The following is a 12795-nucleotide window of genomic DNA, read 5'->3' as shown; positions in this document are numbered from 1 at the left end:
AGGAAAGTTTGAGAGACAGTTGAACAGACGTGGGAATTGCGTTCTGGGAGCTTCTGTCGGTCTGGCCCGCGGTGGTTCTCGCGCCGGGGCCTGGCGCTCCCTCTGCTCAGGTGAGAGCGGACCACAGCTGCCTGCGTGCCTCCGCGGGGGACATGGAGCAGGTCAGGAGGGAAGGCCACCTTGCAGAGGCATGCCACTGATGTGCCCAGTACTCCTGAGAAATCGAGGCACGATGGGAACTTCCAGAAGCAGACCTGTTTCTGGTGGGCCAGAGAAGCTCGCTGTTTGAGGGCGTGTTGTTGTGAATCATTTTGGGGAACAAGTAACTAACCCTCTATTTCAGAATAAATATGTGGGGGAGAAGGCAGGATGGCCCAGCGGGAAGCAAGGGGGCTCTCCAGGGGTAGGTCCATGTAAGGGATTTACATTTTAGACCTACTACCCCCCTCTCCTGCCCTTAAACGTGGCTCTGGCACGTGTTACCCAAGCAGAAGTGCGCATGGGGGCTGGGTCGCCGTTCCACGTGGGGTTGGGGGAGCCGCTGCGCTCCATGGTCTGCCTCATCTCGAGCGAAGACCGGAGCCCACGAGCAGCCAGTCAGCAGGATCCCCTTCCTCCAGGCGCTCTCCTCCTGTCAGGGCGTTTCAGAGCAGGCCTTCCTGGAGGGTGCAGCCTTGGGGTTTCCCGAGCTCTCCTCCTTGTCCTTGACCCCGTGTCCCCTGGCTGACCCGCTTCACCTCTGTCTCTCCAGCCACTCTTCACACTGTTCCAGTGACGAGCTGTCATCTGCTCTCCTGGGTTCTTACTCCCTTTCCCTTCCTGACCGTAAGTCCAGGGCTTTCCATAGAAAGTGTAAAGCAGAAGATCAAGGTCATCCTTCCCAGGCAGCAGACAATAAGTAAATGTGACCCGTCCTGTGGTCAGTGGTGGGAGGAGGAGGATCGGAGAATTGCGTTCCTGGATGTTCCTCCGGAGGCCCAGGCTCCTGTCAGGTCCCAGGGCTGGAGCCCACCAAGGGGGATGTGTTTTCCCTCCTGCCGCTGAGGGCCCAGCTGGTAAAATCTGGGGACAGCCCCTCCACTGACGTGGAAACAGGGGGCCGGCTCCCAGAGCTTGAGGAAGCCCCACCTGAAACGTGGCATTTTCTCTCCCGATCCTAGTATATAGGAGAGGCTCCTGGAAGAAGCAGCTTGGGTGGTAAATGCCATTTGGGGAGTTTCTTTGCTGGGCACATTTTTAGACACTGTCTTCCTTGGAGAAGCGGGCCCAGACACACCTGGGAGGGGACAGAAGGTTTCCGTCCTGCTTGCTCCTGGCCTTTGCCAGCGGGTCGAGGCTAGTGCTCGCTCAAGCTTCTCCTTCTGCGGGAGGAGAGTCCCGCTGCCACAGGAGTTCCCGGGGAGCTGGGGAGGCCGAAGCTGCTTGCAGGCCCCGCACCACCCCTTGCATTTTCCCATCCCGGGTCCGTCCTTGAAATCTGGGTGGGTCCCCGTGGGAACGCTGGGGCAAGAACAGGTGGAGAAGGCGGGTTCACTTATGCCACCAACCAGCCAGAATTCTCCGGAGCGGAAGCCACTGGAGGCCAGACTGGGGGGTGGGGCGAGGAGCTACAGTGGGGTCCTCTGGGTGTGGGGGGGCGGATCTGGTGAGTGTGGGGGTCTGCGATCCAGGGGGCTGTTCTGTTGTCTGTCTGGTCTCAGTGCGGGGGTCCGGGTGTTTCTCCAGCGTGGGTTATTTCTGTGGCTCTCCCGCTGGGCGGACCAATCCGCCCGGCCAAGGTGACGCAGACGAGGGAGCGCTTGTAGAGAATGGGTGCGTGAAAGTGAGGGCTGCTTAGAACTTTGTTCTCAGGGGTAAATAATAACAATAACAACAACAATAATAATAATAAAAATCGGCTTGTTGGCGGGAGAGGCATCTCCCCAGGATGGACACACACCAGGACCCTCACGCCTCCCAGAGCTGGGAAGAAGGAGCAGGCCCTTGTTCCGGGGCGGCCAGCGTGGCAGGGCCGGGGCTAGGGCTGTGCCGCCGGCTGACGAGAAAGCTGTGGTCCGTCTCTGGGGACGGACAGTGCTCTGGGGAAGCAGAAAGTGCGCTCCGAGTGTCTGTGAACAGCTAGTGGGGCCGGCGTGCAGGGTCAGGCACTGGAGAAGAGGCCGAGGTGATGTGAGTGGGGTTGTCTTCCGACAGGGAGGTTGTATTTTCCCGCCCGGCCCTGCCCCAAGGGCAGCTGGAAAAGCTCAAGTGCAGAGGGCAGGCTGGGCTCCGCAGGTGGGCTCCGCCCCCGGCCTCGTAGTCCTTCCAGGTGGGATGACACGGGAGCACCAAGGAGCGGGTGTCCCGCTGGCCAGAGCCTCGAAGGTTTCTCACGTGAAGGACTTTTTTTTAAAGTGTCCATCTTCGTCATTAGATGAATACATTTGCAATCGGTTGACGTTACTGTGACGTCTTTTTAACCCCCGGATTGTAAGTCAATGTGAAGAATGTTGCAGTTACTTCAAAAATAACGTTTTTTATATGTTGCTTTGATTCAGAAAAAGAGTCCCTTTCAAAGAAAAATGGTTTTTAATTTTAACCTTGCAACAAAGCATCCATTCCCTGTTGAATTAATAATTGAGAGTTGAACATAAAAGATGGGGGCATTTCTAGGTTCTGTCACTTTCCATACAGATTACCTCAGGTGACTTACCGCCTGGTGGCTCTGGCAGACTTCTGAGCCTCCCGAAGTCTCAGTTTTGCCACCTCTCCAAAGTGTGATGAGGGGGCCCAGCTCGCCAGGTTGCCCTGTGTGTGTGTGTGTGTGTGTGTGTGTGTGTGCGCGTGCGTGCGTGCGTGCATGTGTGTGTGTGGTGGTTGCATGTGTGTGGATTTGTATGTGAGTCGTGTGGATTTGTGTATGTGTCTATGTGCGTGAGCGTGTGGAGGGCTTCGCACAAGCCTGGGATCTGGAATCCAGGACTGTTTGTTGCTGCCATGAACTTGGAACATACCCTGTGGAGGTTTCTGCTCCTTAAAGCTAGCTCTGGAGACTTTAAAACAACACATCAAATGCAGGTGGTTTTAACCTGGAATATTTCCAGAGTTGTTTTGTGGTAATAGGTCATCATTTTACAGATATCTCTTGAACACCTTCCATGTGCCAGATGGTTCCCCCCCGAGTACACAGTCCTGCCCGTACTCTTGAACAGCTCCTTATCTTCCTCCCCAGCAAGCACAACATCCTGACGTGGCCTGAGAAGTGCTAGGAAAGGTACAGCTGGAACCTTCAGAGAGCACACTTGTCCCCCAGCACTCGGCCAAGCTGTGACTTGAGCCCCGGCTCTGTGGGCCCTGAGTTGGTGCCCTGACCCGCGGGGCACTGGGGTGGAGGGCAGTGCAGGCCCCTGTGGTGGGGTCCCGGGGCGCTCGCTGGGGACCACAGGCCCAGCGCACCGGCCACGCTGTTGGAACGGGATGGTCGGCTCGCAGAACGGTCCTCAGGGTCACATTTGCTTCCACAAAGAGCACGGGCTCTTGTTTGTTCTTTTCCAGCTCTTTTCAGTAGGGAAGAATCATCCTTTGCATGGGTGGGAAGGGCGGGAGAAGAGGGGAAGCAAAGACCCGGGGTGCACGGCCTTCGTCTGAAACCACACTCAGGGCTCGCCTGTGTCCTGTCCGTGTGTCCAGCTGCTGCCCCAGAGTCCCTCTTAGGCACGTGTCTGCCCAACTTGACTGGGTTCGATTTATGCTTCCTGTCAAAGGGGCCACATCATCTGAGCCACCGTTCAGGGGCTCTCGGGGGTCCTTTGTGCCCTGACGTCCTTGTGCCTCAACAGCTCTTGCTGCCCGGAGCGTTCCGTCATCACGACCCTGGCCCACCGCATTCGCATTCCCGGTCGTGTTTTCCGCATCCCTCTTGCCCATGTGCTGGGCCCGTCTTGCCCCGTTGTCCCGACAGAGCCTGGCACAGCCCTGACCATCATGGGCCCGGCCGCCTGGGGTCCTCGCCAGGACCTACCACCCCTTGCCCGCGTGCCACGGTCTACGCTGGAAGACGGCCCTGAGCCTGCTGCCGGCCCGCACACCCGGCTCCGTGACCGGGATGTTCTCTTTGCGGCTGACCTGACTGCCTGCTCGCCGGCATCCTTGTCCTGAGTGGCACGATCTTAGCTCGCCCCTGGTGTCCCAGGCTGGAGTGCTCTTCTGAATTTTACATTCTTGGGAAACTGTTGTACAAAGTCCAGGGTCATGTCGAGGTACGACTCGGAAAGAAACCTTCATGCCATCGTCGGATGGAGTTAGGCCTGTGGGTCCCTTCCTGCCTCTGCCAGGTGGGGCCCCAGGCTGGGGTGGGGGTGGGGGTAGGACCTTCTTCAGGAAAGCCAAGGTCATCTCTGTATTGATCAGGAGGTACTATGGGAATAAGAAAAGAGAACGTGGCGCTGATCACCATGGCTGTCCCATGCAGGACCCTGACGCCCCTGTTGCCAGTGAGCTGGGGGCGCTTGTGGGGGAGGGTGTAGGACGACACTGGCGGCTTCGGGAGTCCTTGTGCACTCCCTGTGAGAGCAGGAGTCGGCAGGGGGTGGGCAGTAATATATAGCCGTGGCCCAGGCCCAGATGCATTCGGTCACTGCCTCTAAGCCTTTATATAGCCACTGCAGGGAGTGACTCAGCCTGGAAAAAGAGAGTCACTTCAAGCTGCAGCTCGGATGGACACGTCCTGCACGGGCTGCCTTGAGCCTGTGTGGCTGGGGCTCTGTAGGAGGCTGGGGGCACCCGCAGGGGTCCCGGGCAAGGCCGGTGTTGCCACTGCAGCGTGGAGTCGGGATGGGGGGGGCGGTCCCTGGGCTCACCTGTGACTCCCTGTGCCTTTGTGACCGTCTCACTGTGCTTTGACGCTATTAGCAACGACCCGCAGTGTTTGCATTGCATTCTCCACCCTTGTTTTCCTACAAATGCACAGACTCCAGAGGCCGGCCGCACTCTTCAGTTGACCGCTGTTTCGTATTTTAATCAGCTTTTTGTTTTTTGGCTTCTGTCCTCCTAAGACTTGAAAAGCAATGCACACAAAAGATTGGAAACAGCAGCGTAAATTCCCGTATGTCTCGTAGGACATGGGAGAGCGTTCTTTGGAGACCCACGGTGCCACTGACACACTGTGACTTTCACAGAGGAGGGCGCACCAGACGTGCCCCTTGGGACTTGGGCCTTTCAGGGAGGGCTGTGATCGGGGAGGCGGCCTGCAAGTCTGGAAGACTGGGGGGTGCAGGCTGGACACCAGCTAGACACCCCCACCCCCAGCACAGAGCTCGTGTTGGGGGCCCGGGGACCAGCAGTGTTAGTACAGTTCCACTTCCGAAGGGCAAGGCCCCCCAAGTGTCCAGTTATGCACTTGGCGTTCCGTGGACACTTGACGACAATTGTAACATAAAAAATCCTACCATATTTATAACATTTATTTAGGAATCTTTCTTTACAAAATAGAATTTTAAAAATGCAAATTGCTCTGCAAGATTCATTTCTCAGACAGGCAGCTAACAACACTGTATTTGATGCTTCAATTTCATTTTTTTTGTGTGCAGAATTTTTTTTTTTTAAAGATTTTATTTATTTATTTGACAGAGAGAGATCACAAGTAGACGGAGAGGCAGGCGGAGAGAGAGAGAGAGAGAGGGAAGCAGGCTCCCCGCTGAGCAGAGAGCCCGATGCGGGACTCGATCCCAGGACCCTCAGATCATGACCTGAGCCGAAGGCAGCGGCTTAACCCACTGAGCCACCCAGGTGCCCCTATGTGCAGAATTTAAAAAAAAAAAAAATTTAAGAAACGCCTTCCCTTGGCGAATCTTCAAAATGTTAAACATAGGGACGCCTGGGTGGCTCAGTTGGTTAAGCAGCTGCCTTCGGCTCAGGTCATGATCCCAGCGTCCTGGGATCGAGTCCCACATCGGGCTCCTTGCTCATCAGGGAGCCTGCTTCTCCCTCTGCCTCTGCCTGCCATTCTGTCTGCCTGTGCTCGCTCTCTCTCCCTCTCTCTCTCTGACAAATAAATAAATAAAATCTTAAAAAAAAAAAAAATGTTAAACATAGTGTTACCCTGTGACCTGGCGTTTCCACCTCTAGGTATATATCCAAAAGAACTGAAAACAGGTCCACACAAAAACTTGCCCGTGAACATTGATAGCAGCACCATTCAAAATAGCCCAAGAGGAAAAGCACCCCGAGTGTCCATCAACAGGTGAACTCCTAAAGGAGATGTGGTCTGTCCGTACAAAGGAGTATTATTCAGCTATTAAAAGGAGGGAAGCACTGATGCCTTCTCTGGCGTGGATGAACTTTGAGAGCATTATGCTAAGTAGAAGGACCCAGATGGAAAATGCCACATGATTCCGTTTATACGAAATGTCAAGAACAGGCAGATCCATAGAGATGGAAAGTAGACAAGAGGCTGACGGGGGAGGGGGGCGAATCCTAATGCTTACAGGGTTTTGTTTCTGGTGTGGAGAGAATGTTCTGGAATTGGGTAGTGGTGATGGTTACACAACTCTGTGAATATGTCCGACACCACTGAACTGTGTACTTTAAAGGGTAAACTCTACGGCATGTGACTTTCCTCTCCAACGTTTTTGCTTAATACCTTTCTTTGTAGGGGTAGGAAATTATTCATTTGTCCTCTCTGATACCCTGGAGAAATGACCCCCAGAGAAGTATCTAGTGAATTTTCATTTTCGCAGCATGGACTTCATTTCTAAAAGGCCACTCCGGTACCTGGCCAAGTTATAAAGCTCAAATAATCAACTCGGATGTTTAATCATTCTAGAATCACCCACTGTTAAGTTACAATAAGACTTTAACTAGGAAAAGTTTAAAAATTAAAAGTGAACTTTTTTTTAACGGTTACCAATTAAACACTGTAAGCCAGTTTCTCTGCCCAAGAGGTTATTTCCTCTTTGGGGTCCCTTGGTGAGAAAACCTGCCTCGAGCATGAGGGGGTGATGGGTGCCTGTCACAGCGAAGTCAGCTCCAAGTCGGTCAGTGGCTGGTGGCTCTGTTGTCCGTCCCGTGTTCCCGGCAGAACTGGCAGCACGGCCTAAGGCACCAGGAGGCCCGTGGAGCAGGGGGATTGGCTTGGGTGCCAGCAGATTGGGCGGGAGTCCAGTGCTCACCCCTCCGTGGACAGGAATACCGCAGGGGGTCACGTGAGAAGCGTGTGAGATGCCTGGAGGCTAACTGTCCAGCTCCACGCCAGAAGTGGATGCAGTGGATGTTCGGGCCGGGGATCTTGACCAGGGTCACTAAGCATTCCAAAACCCAGACCCGTATATGTGTGCGGGACAGATCATGTCCCAGATCCTGGGCAGGTGAAAGGAATTCAGGCGGATGGAGCACATAGTAGGATCTCAGTCAACCTGTCTGCCCTTTGTTCTTTTCTCCCTCCCTCCCTCCCTTCTAAGGGTGGTTCTGAGCCCTTGCGGGGGTCTAGGGGCACTCTGAGGTTCAGGGAGATAGCAGGTACTGAAAGAAGGTTCTAGGTCTCATAGAAGGGCAGGCAGACAGTGACCAACGCGTGGTCCACAGGCAGGATGGTTCAGGTGGTGGTCAGAAGCGACACAGGACACGGGGGAGCGAGTGAGGATGGATGGGGTGAGGGCGCTTTGGGGGGTTAGGGCGGTTTTTTGAGTCAAAGATAGAAACCGCCCCCCAAAGAGTGAATTTGGTCAGGTTGTTTAGAAGTGGGGTCCCTAAAATTTCAGCTCAAAGCCTGATGATCTTCGTTTATCATTCAGCTACTTTCAGATGTCCTACTCAGTCCCTCTGCATTCTGAGACTGGGATGCTGTTGGGTTTGGATGCTAGGAAGTTCGGTCAGTTTGGGGGATACCTTCTTTCCTTCCAATGCCTTTGGCCCAGGAAAGTGAATTCTTAGGTCATCAGTGGAGGATTAATCTGTCAGTCTGCGCTGTCGGTGACACGGGATCCCCGTCCAAGGGGCAGCAGGGTGGTGTCTGAGAGCCCCCCCACACCCACCGCCAGCCCAGGCCACGCTTGCTTCCTGTGAACCCCATGGGGCCGTCTGTCCTGATCACTCCCTGAAACTTGGACAGGGCCGGCCTTCCCTTTCCTTCCTGAGCCTGTGTGTCGCTTCCTTCTGTGTCCTGCAGTCTTTAAAGGGCTATTTTGAGTATAAGAGACAAATTATCTGAGAGTTTAATAACTGTCAAAAGGAAGAGGCTGTAATTAGATGCATGTGGTGTGGAAGTCTGGTCGACACCACGCTGAGCTGTACGACCTCTCTGGGCCTCCGTGTTCTCGTCCAAACTCTGGAGTGATGACAACTATCCCGGAGTTGAGATGAGTCAGACGACTTATTGTAGACTATCCAGAGTAGCTTTGGCAGATAGTAGACGCTCAATAAATGGTGTGTTGTACGTACGTTATTAAAACCTGATCTTCTGAAAGGAGAATTTGTGTTTGCGAGTATATTGCAAGTCAGAGAGAGAGAGAGGGAGTGTGAGGGGGAAATGGTGCGGAGGGAGCCCGACACGGGGCTCGATCCCAGGCGCCCGGGACCCTGACCTGAACTGAAGGCAGACGCTTCACCGACCGAGCCACGCAGGCGCCCCTCCCGAGTGTATTTTAAGGCCATAAAGGAACACGAACATTTCAGGATCCTCTTCCAGCATAGATCGGCCTCTGGGCCTGTGCAGCTAGAGGCCTGGTTTCTGTTGTAGACTTGAGCAGATTAACCGAAATGAAGAATAGGCTCGCTCCCTATGTATAGAGTTGGTGGTCTCCCTCTCCCGTGGCGGAGCTCGGCCGTGCGTAGAGGGAAGTACACGGGCTGGGCTCGCTCGTCGGAAGCGGTTTTTGACACAAAGCCCCTAACACATCTTTCCGGCCACTGACCTCCCAGGAGATGCATTTTTGAATGGAGGTCGTTCGGGGAGGGTCTTCTCCGCAGACTCCTTTGTTGGGCTCCAGTTGTAAGGTGCGATGAGTAAATGTGAAGGCCGTTCAATTTGGTTGGAATTGTGGCAAACTGTTGATTAATATTTATTATTTCCCAAGAGCAAAGCATTATGTGAGCGCATTATAGACACCTCGAAGCCCCTTGCGGTCACCTTGGGTGGGGGGTGACAAGAGTGCCACTTTATGGCGTGTCAGCCACCTGCCTACCAGGCAGCAGGCCCCTGAGAACGAGGCTGTCACCACCGTGCGACCCTGTCTCCCTTTAGCTTCTAGAAGCTGACTTTCTGTCTTGCAATAATGTCAGTTGAGAAAGAGACAGTGGGATGGCAGGTCCACCCCTGACGGTTGTCGTCTCGAGTGTTTCTTTCCTCGCCAGGGGTAGGGGACTGCGGGCGGGGGTGGGCGTGACTGACCCCTGTACATTGATTAGGCACCAACATGTCAGCTCTCGGTTTGAACTTGCAAGCCTGGAGTTGCGTAAAAAGTTAAGTTTACAAGGAGCATTATGAGCCTGCTGTGCAGAGTAGAGTAATTTTCTCTGGAGCCGGGTGTTTTTACCAGAAGACCGAAGACCTTGGGATGTCGTCAGTAGAGTTCCAGGAGTGTTTTGTTGGGAATCTGGACCCTCGGATCCCGCTTCTGGCTCTGTCGAGGCCCGGATTGGAGAGCCAGGCCAGCCAGGTCTCCTCTGTGGTTTGATTGGAGAGAGGAGGCGATGGCATGCTGAGTGGCCGGGCTCCGGGCCTCTGGAGAGTGGGCCCTCCCCATAGGCCCCAGACTTAGTTGCTGCCCTTTCCTAGCTTGTTCTGTGTACTTGACCTCTTGGGGATTTCCGTTCAGAATTCGTTTTGCATCCAGCTAGGAGTCATGGTGATCCCACTGTGTGTGGAGTGGGTGTCCCAGGGTAACTCTTTTTTGAGGGCTCTGGTCACTGCAGGGACACAGCTTATCTCCAATGCAAAGAGAGGGAAACTGAGGCCCAGAGAGGAGGAGGAAGAAGCAGAGCTCATGAGCGGTGAAGCTGGCGGGAGATTTTCAGTCCAGGCCAACTGGCCGCCGGTCTTTTCTGGAGCAGGTCCTCGGGGAGCCTTTACGGAGGAATTCATGGAGCTGCCCTCCCCTGCCCCCGGGGCCCCAGCAGCTGGCCTCCCTAGGGCATGTAGTCGGGAGAACACAGGCCGGATGACTGCTCCCTGACGCACCTGCCAGCTGCCGGAGCCCCCTCCTGGTGGTTCCCTGCCTCACTCACTGTTCCAGCCCCAGAAGGCCAACCGGGCCCCCACGTGGACCCCCCCATTTATTCATCTCTTCACTGACTGCACCTGGGGTGCTTTAAAGAGACCGCCGTAGAGAGCCTCTGGGACAAGTATCCTGAAGTTGAACAGCTGGTGACAGCCCGACCCTTCCTGACCTCAGCCTGACACCTTCCCCGTCGCCTTCATGTTGGGCCATGCAGACCTTGCATTCGTAAGGAATGGGACACATTTCACCCCTAAAAAGGTTTTGCACCAAACAGACCCTAGCCCACGTTGCTTTCAAGAGCTAGCCTGAGGGGAAAGCCACTTAGGCAGAAAAATCCAGAAGGTAGGCACCCCCATGCCTCCCCTGAGCCCTACTCACAGGCCTCAGTGTAGGATTTTACCTGCAGTGACTTCGTTCTCTTGTACACCAGGCTGTGTAACTGGGTTTAAACATTTTTTTATGTGACATATTTCTAGCATGCTGAAAAGTATGGAAAACAAAACATTTTCCTGCCCTTCGTGAAGACCAGATAGATGTCAACATTCGCCTCCGATGCCTGGTTTTTCAGATAGAAATAACACCTTGCGCGCACAGCTTGAATCCCACTTCCATTCCTTCTCCTGCCTTCTTCCTCAGATGGAAACCCTGTCCGAAAACCGAGGTTTCCTTTCTGTACACTTCTTGGATTCGTGGCAATGTTTATGCGCTCATAGGCAGTGGGCGTTGTTGTGCGGATACACGCGTTTTACTGTTTATGCAAATGGTACCTTGCTGTGTACCTATGTATCCTTTACACTTGCCTTTTTCACAAATGATACCATTTATTTATTTATTTTAGAGATTTTTATCTGTTTATTTGAGAGAGAGAACATGAGCATGGGGGAGAGGGAGAAGCAGGCTCCCCGCTGAGCAGGGAGCCCACCACGGGGCTTGATCCCAGGACCCCAGGATCACGACCTGAGCCACAGGCAGATGCTTTACTGACGGAGCCCCCCACTGTGGGCGCCCCCGCCAGGCGTTGGCTTTTAGAGAGTTAGTCCTGGGCGCTGCCTGCACGCATCCAGTCTGTTCATTTGGGCTGAATGACACAGTGGTCTGCTGTCTGCGGGAACCACAGGGGATGTGTCTGTCCCCCTACTGAGATGGCAAGTGGAGTTTTGGTTGAGGCCGGACTGTTTCCTTGCGATGATACCCCTCCCCAGGCGTAGTGGCTTCAGGTGTTTCCTGCAGTGGACACCCGGGAGTGTGATCGCGGTCACAGCCTTGACCAGCTCCGTGTGGCCCGTACTTGCTCTGGTGGTTCGTGCTGTTACCCTCACTGGCGAGCTCCTGGCCATGTCCTCACTGATTTTTGTTGTATTTCCTTATTTCTGATGCGGGTGGACACCCTTTTGTATAATGACTTGCCTGGACAGTGTTGTCTTTTGTGTCTCAGCTGCTCGTGTCCTCTGTTTATTTCATCTACAAGACTTTTTTTCTTAACCGACTTGGCAGGCAGTTCCTGGGCCGTGGCCTGGCCTGTCTTTTCGCTATGTTTACAGTGTCCTTTTGTCGCCAGAAGATTTTAATTTTGGGGCACCTGGGTGGCTCAGTGGGCTAAGCCTCTGCCTTCCACTCAGGTCATGATCTCAGGGTCCTGGGATCGAGCCCCACATCGGACTCTTTGCTCAGTGGGGAGCCTGCTTCCCCCTCTCTCTCTGCCTGCCTCTCTGCCTACTTGTGATCTCTGTCTGCCAAATAAATAAATAAAATCTTAAAAAGGAAAAAAAAAAGATTTTAATTTAAATGCAGATGAACTTTTTCCAGTTTTAGAGGTAAAGCTTACATTTTCCCGGGTCTTATTTCAGAAATCCTCCCCGTGCTCATGTCGTAAAGGTGGCCTCCCGTGCTTTCTTTCAGTAGTTTTTTGGTTTTGCTTTTCACGTCAGGCCTATCATGTGTTTGTGGGGATGCTCGTGGGTGCAGCTCTGATTTCGCCCTGTCGGTTGAGAGCCCCTTGTCTCAGAACATTTTCGCTGGGGTCCCCCTCTCCCAGGCTCATGGCCAAGGCCGGGCATCCAGGCAGGGAAGGGGCTGTCCTCACGGCTCTTGAGAATGTTCTCGACTGTACTTCCACAGGACTTTTAGAACCATCTATCCACTTCCGCCTTTAAAATTCTGGTGGGCTTTGTATTGGAATTTCACTGAATTTGTAGATTAGCTCGGAGAGACCTTACAAAGCGTGGAGAGTTTTGATGGCATGGCTTTAATCCTGGGTGACTTTCATTCTTTGCGCGACTGCAGGGATCTGTGCGGGCTGTGCACTCTCAACTTGCCCTCGCTCATTGTGTGTGCGGAGGATAGTCACAACCAACGGATTGATCATCGTGGTCTGGAGCCAGGCACAAAATTAAACCCCGCTCTGTTATCGTAGGTGGCTGTGATTAAGATCAGGGGAAGGTCGGCCGTGGGCCTCCTAACACTGACAGTTTCGTTCAGAAGATTGAGTGGTTCTTCATTTTTGGCCGCGGCCATCAGTAGCTTAAAGCCATTACTGTCTATTGGCTGTTTGGTTTGTCTGAAATATGGGAGCTGGTCTCAGCCTATTTCCCTGGGGTCAGGT

The 12795-nt window shown here is 53.8% G+C and overlaps 1 protein-coding gene across 10 annotated transcripts in view; it reads left to right on the top strand.

Annotated features, from left to right (window-relative positions):
- CUX1 (cut like homeobox 1) overlaps positions 1–12795 on the top strand; it is a 358424-nt gene that overhangs the window by 78804 nt on the left and 266825 nt on the right. The gene's annotated exons all lie outside the window — the stretch shown is intronic.

The sequence above is a fragment of the Lutra lutra genome, chromosome 18 (genome assembly GCF_902655055.1).
Source record: "Lutra lutra chromosome 18, mLutLut1.2, whole genome shotgun sequence".
Classification (NCBI taxonomy): Eukaryota; Metazoa; Chordata; class Mammalia; order Carnivora; family Mustelidae; genus Lutra; species Lutra lutra.
This window is presented reverse-complemented; position numbering and strand designations above follow the sequence as displayed.